Source organism: Vigna angularis, chromosome 4 (assembly GCF_016808095.1).
Source record: "Vigna angularis cultivar LongXiaoDou No.4 chromosome 4, ASM1680809v1, whole genome shotgun sequence".
NCBI classification, from domain to species: domain Eukaryota; kingdom Viridiplantae; phylum Streptophyta; class Magnoliopsida; order Fabales; family Fabaceae; genus Vigna; species Vigna angularis.
This window is the reverse complement of record NC_068973.1, coordinates 2,084,063-2,091,361: the sequence shown is the minus strand read 5'-3', so window position 1 is coordinate 2,091,361 and position 7,299 is coordinate 2,084,063. Positions and strand designations below refer to the sequence as shown.

The 7,299-nt window shown below is 34.6% G+C and overlaps 1 long non-coding RNA gene across 1 annotated transcript; it reads left to right on the top strand.

Moving 5' to 3' along the window:
* Nucleotides 1–2,089: 2,089 nt before the first annotated feature.
* Nucleotides 2,090–2,872, top strand: LOC128196382 (uncharacterized). The gene is made up of 3 exons (XR_008248650.1): nucleotides 2,090–2,157; nucleotides 2,392–2,582; nucleotides 2,670–2,872. It is a non-coding gene; the product is annotated as an uncharacterized LOC128196382 (long non-coding RNA).
* Nucleotides 2,873–7,299: the final 4,427 nt, after the last annotated feature.

The following is a 7,299-nucleotide window of genomic DNA, read 5'->3' as shown; positions in this document are numbered from 1 at the left end:
CAAATCTTCCTCTCCTCTGCCCAAATTTTGAATCCCTATCTCCCCAAATTACCAAAATTTTGTCCCGCGGTTGCCCTAAGCCAAGCATCAGAAGGTGGAGGTCCATTTCTGGTCACCCTAAGGCGTTCTCTCGCGGAGCTGTGGTCGTTGGTGGCTGGTGTTTTGCGGTTTGTGTGGGTGGATTCGTGGTGTTTCCGGCAGGGTGGTGGGTCGTGCTAGTTGGCGTTTGCGGTAGTGGTGGGGAGTCATCGGGTTGGCTTGATGGCGGCGTTGGGGTGAAGTGGACTTGTTAAGTTCGTAGGGGTCATGGTCTGTAGAGGCTGACATCGTCGACCATTTTGCTTTCGAGGTAAGTTTTGTTTTCAAAATTGAATGGTTCTTGAGAAGAAGTTGTACTTCAATGATGCTTTCTTTCTTTCTTTTTTTTCGTTTTCATTTTGTGTTGTCTCTGTCATTGTGTGTGTGGCAGAAATTGTGTTGTTTATGTATGACCTTAGAGTTTTTGAGGTAGTCAGTTTGTGGCAAAAATTGTTGTGGTTTTTTGCCTCATTGTGTTATAGTGCTTACAACTGTTGATGTAATGAAATTTATCTGTGTGGTGTGTGGTATGTGGAGTATGGAGTGTACAACTCGATCACCCTTTTGAAAGAGGTAAATCAGAGGTAAATAAGAGACTAGCTCTTTCTATCTTGGCAATTGTGGTATTGTTGGTGACTTCACCTATTGCAACATAATAGCAATTTGATAAGAAACTATGTGTGTCTACACTGATGTTATAGGATAACCAAATGAAAAACAATATTGTGCTGTAAATGAACATAAATGGCTAGTATTCTCATAATCATGGAAATAATAAAAGAAAGCAATTAGAAAAGTTTTTTCTGTGATCTCCAAACCTATGACAAATCCTTGGGAGCTTCGGATGTAAAATCTTCAACATATCTAACACTTCACGTAATCAATCGTAAGCTTTAGTTGCAACCTCTAGGTTTTTAATGCTTTTTCTCCTATTACATAGTCAGCATATGAAGTATCGTTTAAGGAGATCAAAATTTTCTAATTAAATTATGAACTTACTAAATTTGAATATTACCTCTACCAAATCTCATGAACCTAAACGCCACACTACTTAGTCTATGAAAACACAAACTTAACTCCAAATATATGAACAAGAAACTTGAATAACTAGTCCTTTATGACCAACAACAACAATCTAGCCTTCTTCTTGTACGTGAGCTTGCTTACTGGAACAAACAACGTAATGATTTACCATACATCATGTCTACTAGAGGTCTTCAATCAATAAGAGAGATATTAAATTATATTATATAAGTGAAGAACAATCCTATACAAGCAAGTTTTCTGGAACTGATTAAGTTTCAATCTTACATTTTAAGATAGTATAAGAGTCTATCTTTGCAACTATTATTGGGTCTATCATATTACTTGCTATCAAACTACTATTAGGATTGTATAATTATTATAGGAAAAATCTATATGATTAAAGTTATATAAATTACTTATAGACATATAAATAGGTAAGATCCGTAGGTAAAATAAATTACATCGTGCAGGAAGCGAGGTCCCTACCAAATGCAGTTGTAAATATACCAACAATTTAATCTTTTCTTTGAGTTTATATTCATTCCTAAGCCAACGCGTTATGATTTCTATAACTATTTCTTTAAACACTTCAAGTGCCCTTTCGTCTTCCTGAAATTCATTGGAAAAATCAGTTAAAGTCGCCAACAATTTATCTTAGAACATTTTACTCATAACCAAATGATTTTTTAAAACCCAAACATAGAAAACGTTTTCTTTTTATTCAAATATTACAATGAAATCTGTACACGTATAACATAATGAAACTGTGAAATGAGAACATCAGAAATTTCACCTCAATTTAAGTTATCAATACTTAAATTCAGGAATTCAAAATTTCAAAGTTCAAATACTTTGTTTCGTGTGATTATGAAAATCCAGTTCTGCAAAAGAGCCTTAATTTACTCTGAGTTACACAGGAAATTCCTTTATGAAATGGTCTATAAATCAAGTAGAATGGGGTTACAAGAATCACATCCAAAACAATACCGAATAGAATTTGTATTCATATTGTTCATTAAGAATGAGTTCATCAAAGAGTCGTTATGCCACCAAGTAAGGGTTACACAGATGAGTTCATCATTTTCATTTTCTATTTATTTTTTAAATATTTATAGTTCTAACTTGTTGAGGATAGTAAAACAATATTTCAATTAAAGGTGACATTTAGTTTCTTTATATATATATATATATATATATATATATATATATATATATATATATATATATATATATATATATATATTAGTTACTTTTATCTAAATGTTTGACACTTTTAAATGATTGAAGGAAAGGAAGATAGCGCAGCAAAGCATTTGCTTGAGGATGTACAATCTTCTAACAGGAATGGTGCTAGCAAAGGCGCAGAGAAAGATAATGGACCAGGCACGGCATATATTCTGAAACCCCCTTCAGAGATTAAAGAACCAAAGGGTTCTAGAAGCAAAGCTCAAAAATAAACAATACCAAATCACAAACAGGTAACAATATTTCACAATATTTTCTTAATTTTGTACCACCTGTTCCTTCGCAGTTACATCAGTTTTTTTTTTTAACTGTTTCTGTAGGTTTACTTTCAAGTACTTATGTGGAAAGAAAATATGCAGCAACGTGAAGATTCAATGTTCTTATTTCTAACTTCGTTTAGAGTATAGTGTTTACAAACTAATGTGACCTAAGAAATAAGTCTACGTTGTTATTAGTTAGTAAGTTATGATTTGGGATTCACATGTCTTTATTTATATTTCCACAAGTTTGTATTTGTATTTGATAAAGTAGCATGTTATAATAAGATTCAAGTTAATAATGAGATGTGGGTTGGTTGAATTTTTGTGGATATATGTTCTAAATATCTTTATATATATATAGATCATTAATGGAGCTATATATTAATAACCTGATTCTCTTGCAATTCAAGTTGTTAATTTAATTATGTTACTGCGGTTCAGTGCCAAATTTTTAAACAAAAAATAAATAAAATCCAACAACGAAACAGTGACATCTTTGGTAAATTTATTACACCATAGAAGGATTCCTTACTCGAGGATAATGAACTCCTTTGCGAACTACTCACAAAGTGTGTTCAAAGAAGAAGGAGAGGAAGACTTAAAAGGAAACATCTCATTGTAGACTTAAATCCCAGTTTACCCTAATTCATTTGCTTCTTTATTTTCTAAGTAATTACTTCTAAATACTATGACATCATTTCAAATTTCTCTTGCAGTAAAAAGGCTTGATTATTGCTATTAATTGTAAAAAAAATTCATTTCCTTCCTTTTTTATATAATAAGGAATGTACTCAATTATTCGAGTATTTTTTTTAATTTTGTTTCAATATCTATTAAATTCGAGTGAGCTATTGAGTTTTTGTTTTTCTTTTATTTTTTAAGATTTTATTTTTCGGTGCATCGTAAACTAAATAAGAAACATATGCACCGCACCACCATTCACTTCAACAGACACTCTTAACATTTCTTTATAATAATGAATTTTAGTAAAATGAAATAGAAGTAATGTTCCATTTATTTTTCTTTTCACTGTTACAAAATATATTTTTTATACCAATTCTTATAGTTGTTGAAATTCATCAGATATAAAAAATGATGTAGTGACAATATTATAAATATAAGAAACTTTTTTATACGATCATATTAAAAATAAGTATTTTATACGATCATATTAAAAATAAGTATAAAAAGTAGATGAAAAAATTGTAATAAATTAAAAGCATTTCTACACCGTTGAAATCAAAACAGCTATAAAAATTACTTTTTTTTTTATCGGCTAAACTTAAAACCGGTGTGGAATTAGTATAATGGCAAAAATATAATATTGGAAATTATTTTCATTTCACGTTTCAGTTTCCATGCTATCCTTCTCATTCTTTCTCCCTTCGCCGCATTGGGGAAGACCATCGCAGATCTTCGACCTCCGTTTCCTACGTTTCTGGCCTTTACAAATCTTCGACGAGATCTTCGTCAACACCGTCGACAACAAGCAACAAGATCCCTCCATGGACGCCCTCAAGGTCAACATCGATGCCGAGCAGAACACCACATTCGTCTTCAACAGCGGCGATGGCATACCCGTCGAGATCCCCGAACTCATTTGCGACCACCTTCTCACTAACAGCAACTATGACGTGAAGATCACTGGTGGACGCAATGACGACGGTGCCAAGCTCACCAACATCTTCTCCACCGAATCAAAATCGCCGACGAAAAGCGCGAGAAGCAGTATAAGTAGGTATTCTTGCCAGGCCTTCAAGTTTTCCTCCATTTTCTGATTCTCATCCTTCATTGAACAGTCCTAGGGTTTCTGTTAGTATTTTAAGGTTGTGAAAGGAGTAGTTGATGTGGTAGAGAAAATGTAGAGATAGTTGAATGTAGAAGTAGTAGTTGAAAGAAGTATTGAGAATATATTTGAAAGTAGTAGAATGAGTTATAGTTTTGTTTGAGGTAGTTGAAAATTTTATCTACGCTTAGTAGATGACCGAACGTAGCTCTGATACCACTGTTAGTATTTTAAGGTGTTGAAAGGAGTAGTTGATGTGGTAAAGAAAATGTAGAGATAGTTGAATGTAGAAGTAGTAGTTGTCTTTTAGTTGTAGTAGATGTTGGTTCATACAAATAGTAGATATTGGCTTCATACATCAAATGGTAGAGTTCATGAGTATTTATAGATCCATAGATTATTCTAGAACATGCTAGCCACAACTTATGTGGAATGTTCTAGACTTTGACCTATGTAGAATATTCTTGATTTTTTCTTCCTATCTTAGACTTTTCTACAATATTCTAGAACTTGTGTTACATTTCTTTTCTTCTATCTTAGGAGCTTTTACATTCTTCTAGAATTTGCATTACACTTTAATATTTTCCACCTATAGCTCCCTCCTGCACGCCACTACGTCCTTCCATCTCAGGGCTTTCTCCACCCCAACCACTGATAAGCCATTTGTTTTCACAGCCGACGAACTATATTATTTCTCCCTCTCCAATTTCGATTGGAAACTCGCTCTCGAGCACTATAATTTGTCAGTTCTGGTTAGTTTTCTCTCTTCAAATCGCAAATTTCTAATATTCTCTCCTTGCGATTTTGTTAACATTTCTTAGGACATAATTTTGTTTCATAAGCACCTCCGAGGAATCATCCTCTATTGCTCTTGTTGATCCACTACAAGAATTTAGCTTATTACCGAATGCCTAAGGGTCATCGGTAAATAAGTGTTTTGTCAAAATGAGGATTACGGACGGGCATGGTGAATTGTAGTTACCGAAGGTTAAATGAGCATTACCGAGGGGTTTATGACCTTCGATAAGAGGCTCGACCCCTTAAACTAATTAATTTGGGGTATTGTAAGAGCATCCCCAATTTCGTAAGACACGACCCTGTACCTATATCGACTTCACGTGGTGCTCCCCATTCCCTCCCTCTCCGTTCTCGTTCTCAATTTGTGCTTCCCATTCTCTTCCTCTCGCTTTTGTTTGACGTTTCTCTCCCTCTCCCTTTCTCGTCTGTCCGGTGGCATTGTGTGGGTAGGGTTCGAGTGGTGTTCCACTAGTGCGTTGGCGTTGCCATCAAGAGGGTGGTCCATTAACATCACGGTGTGTGGACGTTGCTGTCAGGAGGTTGCTCCAGTGACGTTAGGTTGCCTATCTTCGTCAAGGGAGGCTATTGGGAGACGCATCGAGGTATGTTCTTTACTGGCTAAGTTTATATATTCGGAGAAGAGAGATAAATGTGTGCCTTAGGAGTAAAAGAAGAAAGTGGTTTTGGTATTCATGTTTGCTACTAGGTTAAGAGTTACTGTGAGATACAAAGAACGTAGTTTCTCAATATATAGCTATTTATAGTGATCAAGAGTATAGAAGATAGGTGAAAGTAAATGATAGGTCTTGGTTCAAGATAGAGAAGAAAATGGAGTAAATGATCCTTATCAACACTGACTGAGCCACTAAAGGGTTAAACTAGGACAAGTGTTTAAATTGAGGTAAGCAAGTCTAACATAAGATAGCAAGTGGCAAGTGACTAAGGGAATCTGCAAACTCGTTGCTTAAAATATCTAACAAAATTTCTACAAACATCAAACGAATATTTGATATTCGTGTTGTATTTTTGGTTGATCAATATCTCAATGTTCTGCTTCAAGTTATGGGGGAATCCTGAACTTTATCTTTATCTGAAAATTGTGATATGTTGAATTTAACTTTATCTGGAAATTTAACTTTGTTGATTCTAGGCTTTTACTCAATCCAACCAAGTCTACTTGCAATGTAAAATTAAAATCAGACTTGACAACATCCACTTATACCGAAAATGAACTTAGAATGGATTTTTGAGATGTGAAAATGCACACAAGTTGCTCTAAGGTCAATTAATCAATTCTAGCAACTTTATATTATGAAATTAGATTTGTTTAAGCTGGGAATTGGTACAGAAACAACATAGATTTGTTTGCCTATTTTAAAATTGAGTTCAAATTAGCTATATCTGCAACTTATAATTGTTTCTTGCTTTTTAAATCCACTTTAGAGTCTATCCTAAGTTCATTTTGAGTGCCACCTTTTGTTGCAAGCCTATTAATTGCTTGATTTAATTTGTTGGAAAATCCTGCAACTAAACTGTTTGATGAAAGTCCAGTGGTGCGTGACAGAACAAAGTTCAGAACGCCCTTCGGTAATTACCGAAGGCTTTTGTCCTTCGGTAATTACCGAAGGTTTTTGCCCTTCGGTAATTACCGAAGGCTTTTGCCCTTCGGTAATTACCGAAGGCTTTTGGCCCTCGGTAATTATCGAAGGGCAAAAGCCCTCGGTAAATGTTAGCGACAAAGGATTTACCGAGGGCTCTTTGGCCGTCGATAAGCCGTCTATAATTATCTTTTACCAACGGTTTCGGGCTGTTTCCGAGGACTCCTGGTCTTCGGTAATGCCCTTCTTTTTTGTAGTGATCGTGGAAACTAATGCCATTGTTGTTTTTTCTGAAAGATTTGTTCATGCTGTGTCTCCTCATGTTCCTCAATTTGTTCGGTGGTTGTGAGTTGATACAAAAATTGAAAATGGAATTCTTTGGATAGGTTCCTGCTTTTGTTGTAGTCTAAGCTTGATTTTTAGAGGCCTTTCATTGGAAATATTCAAGAAAACACTAAGTTTAAATTCATTCATCTTTCTTTCAGACTTTTGTAGTTTACTTTTCAGT